This window comes from Lemur catta, chromosome 2 (assembly GCF_020740605.2).
Source record: "Lemur catta isolate mLemCat1 chromosome 2, mLemCat1.pri, whole genome shotgun sequence".
NCBI classification, from domain to species: Eukaryota; Metazoa; Chordata; class Mammalia; order Primates; family Lemuridae; genus Lemur; species Lemur catta.
In genome coordinates, this window is record NC_059129.1 from 112,887,110 (window position 1) to 112,904,029 (window position 16,920).

General features: G+C 34.0%; 1 protein-coding gene across 1 annotated transcript in view; it reads right to left on the reverse strand.

Moving 5' to 3' along the window:
* The window catches only part of TRDN (triadin), a 333,314-nt gene that overhangs the window by 281,278 nt on the left and 35,116 nt on the right, over nucleotides 1-16,920 (reverse strand). The window lies entirely within an intron of this gene.

The window sequence follows — 16,920 nt, forward strand, 5'->3', positions numbered from 1 at the left end:
AACCCTCCCTGCCCATTGCCACATTATGTCTTCCTCAGCTTTTACCCTTCACTCTGAAACCCATGTGCTCATATAAATCAGCGTTTCTCATCTCCCAAGTCCTCTGGGTGAGAATCAAAATCAGTTATAAAACACTTTAAATGGATGAAACATCTTCTGGATATCTTGGTTTAACTGCATAATTGACCTTTCTATTGAAGTCATTCCTGGGTTTTTGTTGTTATTGTTGTTTTGGGGTTTTTTTGGGGGTGGTAGGGGCACAGATGATCTAAGAGAATAATGTTGGGAAATCTTATTATATCCAGTAACTTTTTTATTCCTGATTTTAAGAGTTTACATGCTCATCAGAGAAATTTCAAAAAATATAAAAATAACAAAATAAATGGATAGGTAAATATCAGTTTTAATCTCACCATCCAGAAATAACTACTGTTAATTTGTTCTACTTGCACATAATCTTTTGGACATACATATAAATATATAAATATGATTTATTTGACAAGTCATCATCACACTATCCTTCACGTTTTTTAACTAGGCAATATATAATAAACATGCTCTCTTATTATGTATTTCTTAAAATACCATGTAAGTGGCTACATGGCATGTCATTTTATGACTGTGCACAATTTAGTCAAAAAAACTTTCTACTTTGGGATGTGGCAGAAATTTTCTCAACATAGATTAATATTTGTGCTTTTATGAGAAATTCCTAAATATAGAATTTTGGGGACAAATAACACAATCTCTTTATGCCATTAGAGAATATATATATATGTATTTTAAAGTTAATGTATTTTTGAAAATTATATATGCCAATAGTCTTGTTTCCTTATACTTGACAATACTAAGTATTACCAGTGTTTAAAATATTTGAAATCACATAAGAGGAAATTTTAGTTTTATTTGCAATGTTTTTATTGCTAGAGACGAGCTTTTTATATGTTTATTTTTCCTTTGCATTTCTTTCCTTACAGGTTTTTTTTCCTCCATTTTCCTATAAACCTCCTTTTGGTTGTTTGTAAAGTTGTATCCATACATACACATAAGATAATAAAATTTTATCTAAACTTTATGTTGCAATCTTTTCCTTTGACTGTTTACCTTTTCCTTTTAATAGTTTTTTTATATGCAGAATGAACATTTAATACATTTGCAACTCTTTCATTTTTCTCTTATGAATACATTCCATTGTATTGCTAGAAAGTCCCCCTCAAGAGAGAGCAGACATATCTGATTATCTTCACTACGTTTGACTTATTGAAAGTTAAATCTAGAGGTAACTTAGAGATCATCTAAAACAATAATTTCATGTTACATTTAAGAATAATTAAAGATCAACTAGAAAATTAAAGTGACTTTCATAGCATTTTTAATCCCAGATTACACAGATGTGCAGTAAATAATTGAATACTTAAGAGAAAAAAGTCTCTACCAATTCATATACTTTTGCCAGAAGCATAGATAAAATATTTTCATATATACTAAATATGGATGGCATTGTCTATAATAATTTAAGAATTACATATCAAGGAAGAGAAAATTTTCATTAATCATATTCTAATATACCTGATTATATTGTTTCAATTTTATTATTCATTTTAAATGAACATTTCTATGTGTTGTATAGAAAAAGCAAATCTAAATTTTCAAATTTCCTTAACATTTTTCATAAACTTGATTTCACTTAACCAGAAAGAGTAGTTGTAGTTACTCTTAGAATGTGCTAAATAATAATTGAAAGATTTTAGTCTTTCAGAACGAAAGGCAACTCTTTGTGCTCCTTGAGGGCCTCAGAGTGGAATTAAAGTTCTCCTTTCTATCTGCCAGTCTCTTACTTTGCCTTCACAGGTCTTCCTTTCAGTGAAGTCTAGTTTTTGCATGAAAACAGTGAAGCAAAAAGTTATGCCATGAGTTTTAGAGATAAGAGATTGGGATTAACTCCTGACTCTTCCGTGCAGCACTTGAATGGCCAGAAGGCCACTATTACACTACAGCTCTGAGTGAGAAGCATCTATATCTGATGAATGAGGTTGGGAAGGCTCAATTTGCAGGTTTCTGAGGGTAGAGAAATAACTCATGCATACGGGCATATTTCTTGGTACATGGTAATTATTCAGTAAATGGCAATACAACAACTACTAAACTGCAACATTACCAGTATTTCATCATCACCGTCTTCATTACTACTATCACCACCTCCACTGCTACCACTATGATTATGACTCTGACTATGACTACTACTATCACTCTAAGGAAAAGCTAGAAAAGCAGGATTAACCTCAGAAACAAAGGTTGAAGGACTAACTCTTCTATAAATGCAGGAATTTGTTTCCATTTAATAAGCATGTACATTAGGCTAAGATATTTCCAGGTGACAAAAAAAAAAAAAATTCTATGACTCCATCAGTATCCTTTTTCATCAATTAATTTATTTCTTCTAATAGAGAAAAAGAGGAGCACATACTATAATTTATTAATATAAGTAGAAGCTGTTTTGCCCCATAAGCAAAATTGAGAGAGAGATGATCTATAGCAAATAAAGTGATTAAGTGATTTCATTATAGTACAAACATTATCAGTATAACTGAATTCTTTAAACTAAAAACATAAAGTTAGAACTCTTCAAACAGATATGTATATAGGATACTTATAAGTCCAATTCATAACACAAATTTTAGGTATTAGGGAAAGAAAAAGACTGCATGAAAAATTAGTATCTTAGTTAATAAAGTCTTACTTACTCTTTTTGTTTCTTTAATCATAAAATAGTACTATCCTTCTCTTTACAAAATAAGACAAATAACATAAAATTCTATGACGACCCGGGAAAAAGAAAATCAAAATACATTCAAGAGTACATATTAGTAGGTAGTAATAATCAAACATAACTAGTACAACTATATTTTAGATAACAGTGGTCAATCTTGGCCTATATTTTTAAAAGATTAAAAAGTTGATAAGGTTATCCCAACTACGAGGAGGAAAAAGAAAAGTTGATAAGGAACATTAGTGGTAAATAAATTAATTAATATTTTTAAATGACTTTAGGTAGAAATTAACAACAGTGATAACAAATCTCCTCTCTTTTCTGATAAAAAACCTATGGGAAAACAGATTCCAAGTTCATGAACTCAATTTAGTGGAAATGATAGCAAGATGGAAAAAAATACCCTATAAAAAAGATTTCACAGACTACTTGAGGTGGTACTCAAAGGAGGAAAAATTAGAAAAAACTCATACCATATCCTCTCATTGATTTCTGTGCCATCACTCCTAATGGTAGTTCTTAAAATGGATGAATGATTGAAGTGCTTTGAAATGAGATTTAAGACCCAAGTGGAGCTACTAGTGAATCAAACCTTTGGAATAATGATTTGCAGGAGAGTAAACGAATTATGAGCGTTTAGGAGTGGCCCACCTGAAAGTTGATATGTTTTTTATCCACTAACCTCCAGTTTTTTAACGTCTGGAAGGCTTTCCTACCACCACTAAGTGGAGAACATCTGAAGAATTGCTTTTGCACCTCAGAGTCACTTCAGTGAGTTGCACATTACAGAGCATTTTCTGTATACAGCATCACACATACTTGCTTGGTATCTTGAAACTCAAAGAGTAATTTTACTGAGATTTGATACAAATCAGTTGAATCTTGGTCATATTTTTAATAGGCAGAAAATTCAAGAAGGAATACAATTTTTATATTTTGTCCTTTCTTTGATCAAAAAAATGAGAAGCCACATCAATTCATAAAGTTATGCAAATTTTCAGTTAAAATATGACCTTTTATATTTTTTAAACTGACAATATGAATTTCAAGTTTTTATTCACTTTATGATTCTATCAATACAATTATGGTATAAGTTTTGAATAGATGAAAATGATAAAGTTAATACTGTTATATTTGTCATTGTTCTTTTTTTTTATCTTCACATCCTCAAAATCTCCACTTAGGAATTAAGTAAGACTCAAAGGTGATGAAAATACATTCTGAGTATCCAACCGCAAAGCCATAAGCAATCTGAAAGTAATCTGAAGGTCATCTGGCTTTAAGAAAATTATGTGTTGCCCTTGCTATGAAACATACTAAGTTGTACCTTTCATTTTCCATTCAAATTGACTGCGGAAGGCACACAGAGCCAAGAGGAATAAAATTGAGGAGGAATAAATTGCCTTCTCTGACAGCTGGTCAAGATAAATGCAAAGAACAGAGTGTGTAATCTGAGATTATTTAATGTTTGAGAAGCACTTTAAAGATGACAAGAGCTAGTTATTGATATGGCAGAAAAAATGAGAGGTAAATATTACCAAGCAATTTGACATGGGCTATGCTTCTTGAAAGTTGGCAGGTCAGAAGTGGGGCAGAGCAGCTAGGATGTGACAGGGCTTTCCATGCCTACTTTTTAATTCTATTCCTTTTGATGTCATACAAATTATTTTGATTGTCAGACAGACAGAATCAGGTTCAAAAGAAGTAGGGATCTGACTGAATGGCCATGTGACGCTTTTCTCTATAAAGTAAAAGGAAAGACTGCTGATGTAATGGCTCCAAAGTCTGGTTTCACAGTCAGGTTATGCACAAAGAATAAATCATAAGTCTCCTGATAGAAGTCACTTAACCTCATCATGCCTTATTGATCAGATGAAGAAACTGCCAAGTGCACTTGCTGATTATTATTCTTGCAGGACACTGGCAATACCATCCCTTCCAGGATGCTCAAGGAAGACACCTATATTCCAGGATCATATAAATAAAATATTGCATTGTCATTACATGAAAGCATTAATTATGAATTTTACATTTCACCATATGATGTGGTTTGTGTAATACTTACACTGTATTAATATCTCTCTTTCAAGAATTAGACAGCAAGAGAGAGGAAGCATATACCATTGACACATTATTCCCAAATTGCTTTAAGAACATAATTCCCAATTGCATGTAAGTATGATCCTTGCTATATTTCTTAATGTTCTAAAAAAATGCATGTATCTAAGAACCTTGTAGAAATTTTATTAAAAAGACATTTTTGGCAAATAAATTTGAAAAGTGAGAAATCCATCTTTTAACTTACACATTTTTACCAATTCTAGTGTTTGCAAAATGTGTATATGAAGATTAAATTGTTTTCCTACAAGTTTATATAAACTGAATTAAAATAGATTTTTGAGAGGCAAGGTGAACCATGACAATTCACAAAAATGATCTTCATCAAAATAATCATATATATTTTAATGGATGTAATATTAGTAAACCAAAAGAAATGTCATTTTTAGAAGAATAAAGATGTTAGGCACTTAAACAAACAAGTAACTATTCACTCTCTTTTAAAGATGAAAATGGAGCACCCGTAAAAAAAAAAGAAAAAGAAAAAAAGAAAAGAAAAGAATGAAAATGGCTTTTGTCTCAAACCAGAAACTGGTTCCCTGCCAATTTCAACGAAAGCCTTAAATTGCCACCTTTTCTCCCAGAATTTTGGGATATGATTGTTATAATACAATTTCAGACGATATTTTGGCCACCTAATCTGCCTGCAGAGGTTGAGATATATTTGCCTTTGAGCCAAGCCTGACCATTCAGAACATTTCCTCTTGTCTGTGACTGTGAATGGATGGTGCGGTCAGAGTCCTTCACACTTTTGTATGGAACCATTTGGGGACATTCTCTTTTTGCTGGGGTTGCCAAAGTAGGTAAGATGTGTGTAGTCAGCAGGGGCTCTCTAGTCTATCACTTGGAGAGTCAGCTGCAAGATGGAAAGATCCAGGGTCCACATACCACTGTGTGGGCTCATGGAGCCAGCTGTGCTTAGAGTCAGATGTATCTCTGGGCTTTCCAGTTATATGAAGATACATAAATGACTTTGATTTGATTGTGTTTGCATAACTAGAGTTCTGAGGGATGCTCTTGCCTCTGCTAGGGATATAATTATTTTTCTTCAACTGTTTGTATCATGAGGAGTGTGATCAGTCAGAACAATCTGAATGTCCAGCATCTTTTTAAAAATTAATTTTATTTTTGAAATAAAATCTCAGATCTCACTCTTACTACTTGAGTGGCTGAGTTGTCATGGTCCTAAGTGAAAAGAAGTCTTTTGCGGTTTGCAAGGTCAATTTCTATTATTGACGCACCCTTTCTAGCAATAACTCACTTGTGTTTTGAGTGAGTGAGAGGCAGGATCTTCTTCCCCTGGCAGTAGTACCTGGCTGCTACAGTCTAAATGGTTAGGTCCCCCTAAACTCTATTTTGAAATCCTTACTCCAAAGGTGATGGTATGGATAGTATTTGGAGGTGGGACCTTTGGGAAGTGATTAGCTCAGGAGGGTGGAGCCCTCAAGAATGGCATTAGTGCCCTTATGAAAGAGGTCCAAGAGAGACTCCTTACTCCTTCCACCAGGTGAGGTAAAGTGAGAAGACAGCTGTCTATGGGGAAGCAGTCTCTCACCAGAAACAGAAGCTGCTTTAATCTTGGACTTCCCAGCCTTCAGAAATGTGAGAAATAAATTTCTATTGTTTATAAGCCACCTAATTTATAATAATTTGTTATAGCAGCCTAAACAAAGACACTTGTTATGATTTACTAGTCCATTTTTCAGTAGTCCTTACTGCTAATAATAGATGTTCTTTCTTGTTTTAATTCCTGTAAGCCCAGTTTTCTCCTACCTTTTGAACTTTTCATTTTTAACTTAGCAGCAGTTACTTGCCATTCTGAATACTAGTTTTTCTTACAAATAGTAAACTTAATTTAAAGGTAAAAAGTAATTTTTTTCATATGTTTGTTAGCCATTCTTATATCTTCTTTTGAGAAATTTCTATTCATGTCGTTTGCCCACTTTTTGATAGGGTTGTTTGATTTTTTTCTTACTGATTTTCCTGAGTTCTAAATAGATTCTTGTTATCAGTCCTTTATCTGATGTGTAGTATGCGAAAATTTTTTCCCATTCTGTAGGCTGTCTGTTTATTTTCGTGACTGTTTCTTTGGCTGTGCAGAAGCTTTTTAATTTAATCAGGTCCCATTCGTTTATTTTTGTTGTTGCTGCGATTGCCTTAGGGGTTTTCTTCATAAATTCTTTGCCTAGACCAATGTCTGTAAGAGTCTTTCCTACATTTTCTTCTAGAATTCTAATCGTTTCCCATTTAAGGTTTAAATCTGTTATCCACCGTGATTTGATTTTTGTGAGAGGTGAAATCTGTGGGTCCTGTTTCAGTCTTCTACATGTGGCTATCCAGTTTTCCCAGCACCATTTATTGAATAGGGATTCTTGTCCCCAGGGTATGTTTTTGTCTATTTTGTCAAAGATTAGATGTCATCCCTAATCATCAGGGAAATGCAAATCAAAACCATAATGAGATATCACTTAACTCCGGTGAGAATGGCCTTTATCAAAAAGTCCCAAAACAACACATGTTGGTGTGGATGCGGAGAGACAGGAACACTCATACACTGCTGGTGGGCCTGCAAACTAGTGCAACCCCTGTGGAAAGCATTATGGAGATACCTTAAACAGATTCAAGTAGACCTACCATTCGATCCAGCAATCCCATTATTGGGCAACTACCCAAAGGAACAAAAATCATTCTATAACAAAGACACCTGCACCCGAATATTTATAGCAGCACAATTCACAATTGCAAAGATGTGGAAACAAGCCAAATGCCCATCAATCCACAAATGGATTAGTAAACTGTGGTATATGTATGCCATGGAGTATTACTCAGCTATAAGAAATAATGGTGATACGACATCTCTTTGGTTCTCCTGGAGAGAGTTGGAACCCATTATATTAAGTGAAGTATCCAAAGAATGGAAAAACAAGCATCGCATGTACTCACCAGAAAATTGGTTTCCCTGATCATCACCTAAATGCACATCAGGGAAGGATACCAATTGGATATCAGACTGAGATGGGGATGGGGGGCTGGGGGGGTGATGGGTGTATGCCTACATGATGAGTGCATTGCGTACCATCTGGGGAATGGTCATGCTTGAAGATGCTGACTCGGGGAGGTGGGGGGTGGGGGGGAGGGGATGGAGGTATGACTACATGGTGAGTGCCAGGCGCACTGTCTGGTGAATGGACACACTTGAGGCTCTCACTCAGGGGGATGGGCGGGATATGGACAATGTACATAACCTGAGCTTTTGTACCCCCATGATGAGCTGAAATAAAAAAAAAAAAAGAAAAAAAAGTAAAAAGTAATGATAAGTGTATAGCTGGAATTTTTGGAAGCAAAATATATTGAAATCCTAACACATTAGAGGTAAAAGCCATTGTATTTTATCATCTAAAGTGGCCAAAGATTTCTGATGAATTTCTGGTTTTCTATTTTTAAAAAAATCATTAAAATTCTACCGTTAAAATCTAACTCCTATTTCAAGATGTATCTCAAATGTCAACTCCTTAATAATATTTCCTTTATCTTTTGACATGAACCCTATTGTTCTTACCTATAACACTATAGCATTTTTGGATAAATATAATGACATGGATAAAATTATTCTGACTTTTCTTCAGGTCTTTGTTCGTCAACAAGGCACTAGGTTGGGAGCAATTTATCTATCCTTTCATAGTGCTTAGCACCGCACTTTTTACACAGTAAGGCTCCAATAAATGCTTATTAAATATGAAAAACATCATAAGTGTTGCTAAAGGGAATGAGCTTAAAAAAGTATCATGCCAAATTACCTCAATATTTCTGTATATATAAGGGTATGCAGTACATAGCAACTTTTAATGAGAGAAATAAATGAACAAAGAAAATATTTATATTTTTATGGTATGAGAAAATGTTGAGATAAGAGATATGTAACTGATAGAAGTAAAATCCTATGTGTTCAGGTGCATCTCATAAGAACTGAGAAGTTTAGTTGGTTAAAATATTTAAGGCTACAACAGAGGAGGAACATCTAGTGGGATAGAAAAAAAGAAGTGCAATGTCTTTGACTTAAAAAAAGCATGTATTAATATTAATACTTACTAAATAGTGTCAATCACTAAGTAGAGACACTCCTTTCTAAGAAAGCGACTAGAGCTAGCATCTCAGATGTTATCAAGGTTTTCAAATCTCCAAAGGTGCAGCAGGTGGGAGAGGTTGCCAAAACCAGATTAGAGAGAGTAAATGTGTAGATGAATATAAACACTGATGGTCAATTTACAAACGTGTGATGACTCATTGTCTTAGTCTGCTTGGGCTTTCATGACGTTACATTTATTTCTCAAAGTTCTGGAGGCTAGAAGTCTGAGATCAGGGTGCCAGCATGGTTGGGTTCTCTGAAGGCTTCTTTTCCTGGCTGGCAGATGGCCACCTTCTCATGGCATTTGCTGTGGCAGAGAGTAAGCAAGATCTCTGGTGTCTCTTCTTATAGGAGAACTAACTTTATCATGAAGACCTTACCCTCATGATTTCATCTGAACCTAATTACCATCCAAAGGGCTCCATCTCCACATCCCATCACATTGAAGGTTAGGAGATATATATATATTTTTTTTTTTTTGGCAAGGCGAGTAGGATACAATTCAGCCTATAGCATGCATTTTTCACTTTGTTTTTTTTTTTTAGTGCTCTAAAGACTATTAATATATTTTAAGCTTAAGAAGCATAGCTGTTTTAATAGAGCTTTCATGGTAAAATAATGGAAATCATGGCCAGGGTTCCTTACTACCACCACATGCCCAGGTAGCTTAAATCAAAATGTCAAGAGCACTATATATAGTAGAACAGTTTTAGAGATAAAAATTAATCAGCAAGACCCATGAGATGACCCTTTTTGGCTAATGAATTTGACAGGCTCAATCAGGTTCACTTTAGGAAAATAATTCACCCTCACCTCACAAACCTAGGAAGTCTCATGCAAGAAGGTAAGCCATTCCACGGTTTCTCTGACTTTGTGAGGGAGAAGTTTGGGTATGGAATCTACAGAAAATCTCCCAAATTCTATGAATTTGGTTTCATAAAAATAATAGTAAGTCTCTGGTTCCTAGCAACTATCATTTGAATAAGATACACATAAGATCCATGAACTATATTTAGTTCTTTTAAGAAACTGATTTTCTAGTATTTTATGTTTGGATTAACACATATTTTTCCTGGGCCAACTTTGCACAAAGGAAACATTGTACCTAGCCCCAGCAGTCCTCCTACTAAATTGTCCCATTGTCATTGAATTGCAAACCTGCACAAACAGAAAAATCTTCGGTAATGACATGCTATTTCAACTTGGAAAAAAATACTAAACTGACTGCTTTAGAATCATTAGCTTTCCCTGATTTGTTGAGTCTAATGTGCATGTTTTACTTTCTCTTTCCTAAAGACATTTTCGTAGAAATCAAGTCTTCCTTAAGAATTAATCATCTCCTGCTGCTTTTACCCCACATGGAGTCATAATCATACCTTTGTGGTTTCACAATAGCTTCTATTTTACTTCCTGTGAAAGAATATGACAGCACCCTTCCCCAAAAGCACACAACATATGCATACTCTTTTCATATAAGTATCTTCAACAATAATGATAAACACTTCGTGGAATGCTTCTGCTTAAAACTATGCTCATATAAAATGGTGGATTCCTCACATTGCCATCAGCTACTTTCAGAAAATTTAAGGAAATGCAAGAACTAGGACCTAAATTTCTTTCAAGTTTTACTTCTCTGAGTGAGTTTCTAGGCTAATGTCATGAAGCAACCTGTTTTATAAAATATATATTTGAATATAAAAAGTAGACCTATGTTTTGTAATTATAAAGGACTTTCCATCCATTTGTTGGAAAAGCAGTGATAATTTAATCATTTAATATTTTCATATGTACATATGTATGAATAAGAATATTTTAGAGTATATATCTAGTAAGCAGAGATATGACTAAGTTTTTCAAGGACCTTAGGAGCTTTTGAAATAAAAATTATAATGAAGTATACCCATTTTCATGCATTGTTAATTATCAGTAGTATAAATTGAATTGTCAGTAATATAAATTGACATTTTCTATAGTGACTCTAGAATTAATGCTATTGCTCTAATTGTATTGAAAGTAAATCCATAGAATATTTTTATCTCTAATATAAAATATTTAAGAATTCAACACTATTGCATTAAGATATTACTGTTTTACTTGAAACCAAATCTTCACTAAATTATTTGAAAGATTTAGAACAGGTCAAAATAGTGTATCCCAAACTTCCACCTTTCTGGATTGAGTTTACATATCTCATGAAGGAAATATACATATCTCATGAAGAAAATGCAGCCTGAAAATGTAGAGAGATAAGAATTCTTATATGTTTTCTTTTATCATTTAATCTACAGAGGAAAAAAAGCAGCTTCCGTGCCTTTCAGAAAACTTCTAAATGAGCTTGAAACTCTTTTATGCATTTCTGAAAAGAACATTAAGGTATTCATGCTCATATTTCAAAAAGGCAAGCAATTAAGTAAACACAAATAATACTTTACACAACACCTTTCTTCTAAGAAGCTCAGAGTTTTAGAAACAGGCTGATAAAGCTCCACACATCTAGAGAGTGGGGACAAGTATTCTACTTCTCTTTGATGTGAAAGGAAATTGAAACACATGAATTAAAGAGAACCAGTTTTCTGAAGTCTACTGATTATCAGAGTTTTCAAAGTACTGTGTATTGCTTAGTCCCCAACATTTTCATCCTCTATTTGTCCAAATAGACCTAAAATCGGTCTTAAATTTTTTGTGAGGAAGAAATGCCACTCACTGACAACTAATAAAAGACTTTTTCTCTGGCAATTGCATACTGTGAGAAAATGATTCTAAAAGCAAAGATATAAACAAAATAATGAATGGTTGAACATTTTCCATCTGGCCCCTTCATGCTGCTAAACATTTCAGTTTTTACTAAGCAGAAGAGCAGTCATTTTATTGAGTATTCCTGAGGTAAAATTACATGCTCAGCACCTCAAGAAATAAAAAATAAATGGAAAATTAGGCCCTTGTACTTTAAGAACCTACTTGGTGTTTACTGTCAGGTAAACTTAACTTTGTGTTATTTTTGACACTTTTCTCAGGATCAGTCCAGGGTCCACTCTAGGCATTAGGTCTGTCAATATTACATGGAACAGTGAAATTCCCTATTGTGTCATCTCGAATAGCTTATCTGAATAAGGCTATACTGGGGAAAACAATGACAAATCCATATTTCTGACATTTAGATCACTCAGAGCAGTGATTTCTATGGAGTGAGCATTTTTATAAGCTTTATTTGACTAAGCTTATTTAAGCATTGCAACTGCATAGTATCAGTAAGTCATAGCCAGTTCAGTAAAATAAGCTTCATAAAACTGTGCTGTCCTTCTAGCATGTATGTGTTTTTAGAAACTCCTAAGCAGCCTTCCTTTGAGTAACATGGATTTAGGGTTATGCTCTGGAGGGTGTTTGCCATCCAATGTCGGTTTCTATCTGAGAAGATAAGAGAAAGGGGGAACAGTTTAAGGATCATTTTTTGTTGCATAAAAAAAATCACTTTCCTTTTTTAATGTTATAACAAAAGGGAAACACATTAAATATTCAAATTTGATTATTAAACCCAGTGGTTCAGTATTAGAGGAAGTTGTGCAAAGATAGTATCATTTTTTTTCTATATCTTACTTCTGATTATATGTGCCTCCTTTAAAAGATTCCACAGATCATAAAAAGAGCCAGATGAGAAAAAAACTTTTACTAAGACAGTTTTCATGAGAAAATAATAACAGTTAATATCCTCATCCCAAAACTGATCCTAATTATATTGCTTTACACTGATATTGCATCTCTGCTCCCGGGAAACTAAAAATTGTCACACAAGCCAGATTCTCTGGATGTATATATTAATATGACTGCCTGGGAAATGTTCAGTCATTCCAGAAGTCACAGTGACTCGGAAAGAGCACTTGGGTAATAAAAGGACCTTACATATAAGTAGGGTTCAACAAAATTAACTGTGGGTAAATGCTGATTTGTCATTTGGCAAAAAAGTTAAATTCTACATTAGTTTGTTAGGGCGGCCATAATAAAATACCACAAACTAGATGATTCACACAACACAAATTTATTGCCTCACAGTTCTGGAGGCCTGAAAATCAAGGCATGGATAGAGTTCCTTCTGAGGGCTGCAAGAGCAGATTCTGCTTAGGCTGCTTCACTCTTTGGCTTGTAGATGGCTGGCTTCCTGCTCTATGTGTGTCTACCTCCACATTTCCCCTTTTCATAAGAACACCAGTTACATTGGATTAGGTCACGCTTTAATAATCTGATTTTAACTGGATTATTTCTGTAAAGACACTATCACCAAATAAGGTCACATTCTGAAGTCCTGAGGATTAGAATTTCAACATGTGCGTTTGGCGGAATACAGTTCAACTCATGACAAACACCATATGGTCTCTGAACCATTCCTTAGAATTATCTCTTGAAAGATTAAGTTAAATTTTTTCCAAAGCATGACTATTAATGACTTGTGTAAAAATGAAACCTTGAATTAATTAAATTGTAGACAAATTTTGTGGTTCCTTCTCAAATTCCAAAGGTAGCTAAACTCTGAAATCATTCAAGAGATGGCTTCTGGTAATAGATTGGTCAAATTAAAAAAATATATGTATAAATGTGTACGTTTTAAAATATGTATGCATGTGTGCACACACATGCACACAGACACAATAGTTTAGTGAGGCACATGTCATGAACACATTTTAATGACATGATAGGATGTCAGAATTCAAAGCAACTGCAATTGGATCAGACAGTAAATACAACTACTTGTCCAAATTATTCATTCTTTCCATAAATTGAAATATTAGATCCTTTTAACCAGATTCTTAACATTCAAATAATCCTACCCTTTATACCTTATGAATCTATAAACTATAATATAAATAAAGCCCACATATTTTATTTTTTGCCCAAGCAATCAATATTTATGGATGTTATAATTTCAGAGACAGTTTTAGTATAGGTTGTAGACTTTGTATGATTTAATTACATCATGCCATTTTAAAAATTATTGTTATATTAAAATATTTACAATAAAATATTTCTCCAAAGGAAATCCATTTCCTTTACTTATCCCAGAGGAAATAATATTTTCCCTAATGATTAAGAAATGCATAAAGCACAAACATTACCAAATAGAGTTAAAGCCTAGCTGTAAATGTGTTAATTGATCCTAAGGTAATTTACTCAACAAAATCCACTACTTTCATTACCCATAACACTGGGATCTTTTCAGGGTTAATAAACAACTGAAAAGTTATAGTGTGAAATGTCAAAAAATAGATTTTAATATATTTTTATTATTTTTAGTATTATTTAGTACATGGCTTTAATATTAAAAAACCAAGCTCACTCAATTTATCAATCAATCCTGAGAAATTCTAAGTTGCAAAATGATCAGATCCCATTATCTAACAAGAGGCCTGATAATTGAAACAAAAACCAAGCAAACAAGCAAAAATAAGTTTAAAACATGGTTTCTTTCAGCCCAGAATATGCTTCTGTGATATGGAAACAGTGTTACACTATCTATGAGAACCACAATTCCTTATGCATAAAATAATGCCAATTTTGAATACTTGGAACCCATAGTAACATTGAAAAGCATTTAATAGCAAAACAGCAATATTTCCTGGTGTCCTGCATATTATTTCTCATGAAATTTAAACTAAAAATAACCTATAAAATCTCAGTCTTAATTATGTACAGCAGAACATTTTAATGAAATCACTTATTAATTTATTCCATTGTTCATTTGTACTTTTCATAGATCTTATGAATAAGTTTTTCTCAAGCTCATTATTCCAATAGTGTCCGCTATGAAACAGGGTTTTATTATTTTTCATATGACACTTCCTGTAGTCACTTCCTCCTCAGATTTTATGACCTAAAGCAAGCTATTAGTGAATGTGACAAAATCAATTTGCCCTGCGGTGGATCCTGATGAAAGACTGAATAGCTACTAAGTGGACTTACCATAAAGAGATTTGGAAATCTAAGCGAGAAATTAAAAAGCATTCAAGTACGAGCATACTTCATTTTATTGCACTTTGCTTTATTGTGCTTTGGAAATATTGCATTTATTTTTTTACAAATTGAAGCCTGTGGCAACCCTGCATCCAGCAAGTCTATTGGCAACATGTTTACCATAGTGTGTGCTCACTTCCCATCTCTGTGTCAAATTTTTGTAATTATCAAAAAATTTAAATGTTATTATTATTATATCTGTTATGGTAATCTGTGATCAGTGATCTTTGATGATCCTATTTAAATTGTTTTGGTGTGCCAATAACCCCATGCAAACACAATAGTGAACCTAATTGAAAAATGCTGTGTATATTCTAACTGCTGCACCAAACAGCTGCTCCCATTTTCTCTCTTCCTCTCCTCTCGCTTCCCTATTCCCTGAGACAAACAATACTTAAATTAGGCCAATGAATAACTCCACAATGACCTCTAAGTATTCAAGTGAAAGGAAGAGTCACACATTTCTCCTTTAAATCAAAAGCTAGAAATGATTAAGTTAATCTGAGATAGGCTGAAAGCTAGGCCTCTTGCATCAGCTAGCCAAGTTGTGAATATAAAGGAAAAACTCTTGAAAAAAATTAAAAGTGCTACTCTGGTGAATACATGTATGATAAGAAAGCCCAAAAGCCTTATTGCTGATATGGACAAACTTTAAGTGGTCTGGATAGATCAAACCATCCAAAACATTCTCCTCAACAAAAGCTTTATTGAGAGCAAGGCCTTAACTCTCTTCAATTCTATGGAGGCTGAGAGAGGTGAGGAAGCTGCAAAAGAAAAGTTTGAAATATTAATAGTAGAGGTTGGTTCATGAAGTTTAAGGCAAGAAGTCATCTCTGTAACATAAAAGTACAAGGTGAAGCAGCAAGTGTTGGTGCAGAAGCTGCAGCAAGTTATCCAGATGATCCAGCTAAGATGATTGATGAAGGTGGCTACACTAAACAACAGATATTCAGTGTAGATAGAATAGTTTTATATTGAAAGAAGATGCCATTTAGGACTTTCAGGGTTAATGCAAAATCAATGCTTTGTTTCAAAGCTTCAAAGAACAGGCTGAATCTCTTGCTAAGGGCTAAGGCAGTTGGTGAGTTTCAGTTGAAGCCAATGCTCATTCACCATTTTGAAAATCCTAGGGCCCTCAAGAATTATGCTACATCTACTCTTCCTGTACTCTATCAATGGAACAGCAAAGCCTGGATGATAGAACATCTGTTTACAGCATGGTTTAATGAATATTTTAAGCCCACTGTGGAGAGATATTGCTCAGAAAAAGATTCGTTTCAAAATATTACTGCTCATTGATAAATCTCATGATCATCCAAGAGCTCTGATGGAGATGTACAAGGAGAATAATGTTGTTTTCATGTCTGCTAACACAACATCCAATCTGTAGCTCATGGATCAAAGAATAATTTTGACTTTCAAGTCTTATTCTTTAAGAAATGTACTTTGTAAGGCCATAGCTGCCATAAATAGGGATTCCTCTGAGGGATCTAGCCAAAGTCAATTGACAACCTTCTGAAAAGGATTTGCCATTCTAGATGCCATTAAGAACATCACTATTTCCTGGGAGGAGGTCAAAATAGCAATAGAAACAGGAGTTTGGGAGAAGTTGATTCCAACCCTTATGGATGACTTTGAGAAGTTCAAGACTTCAGAGGAAGCAGTGGTAGAAACTGCAGATGTGTAGAAATAGCAAGAGATCTAAAAATAGAAGTGGAGCCTGAAAATGTGACTGCATTACTGCAATCTCATTATCGAACATTAATGGATGGGGAATTGCTTTTTATGGATGAGCAAAGAAAGTGGTTTCTGGAGGTGGAATCTATTCCCCGTGAAGATGCTGTGAAGATTGTTGAAATGACAACAAAGGATTTAGAACATTCCCTAGACTTAGTTGACAAAGCAG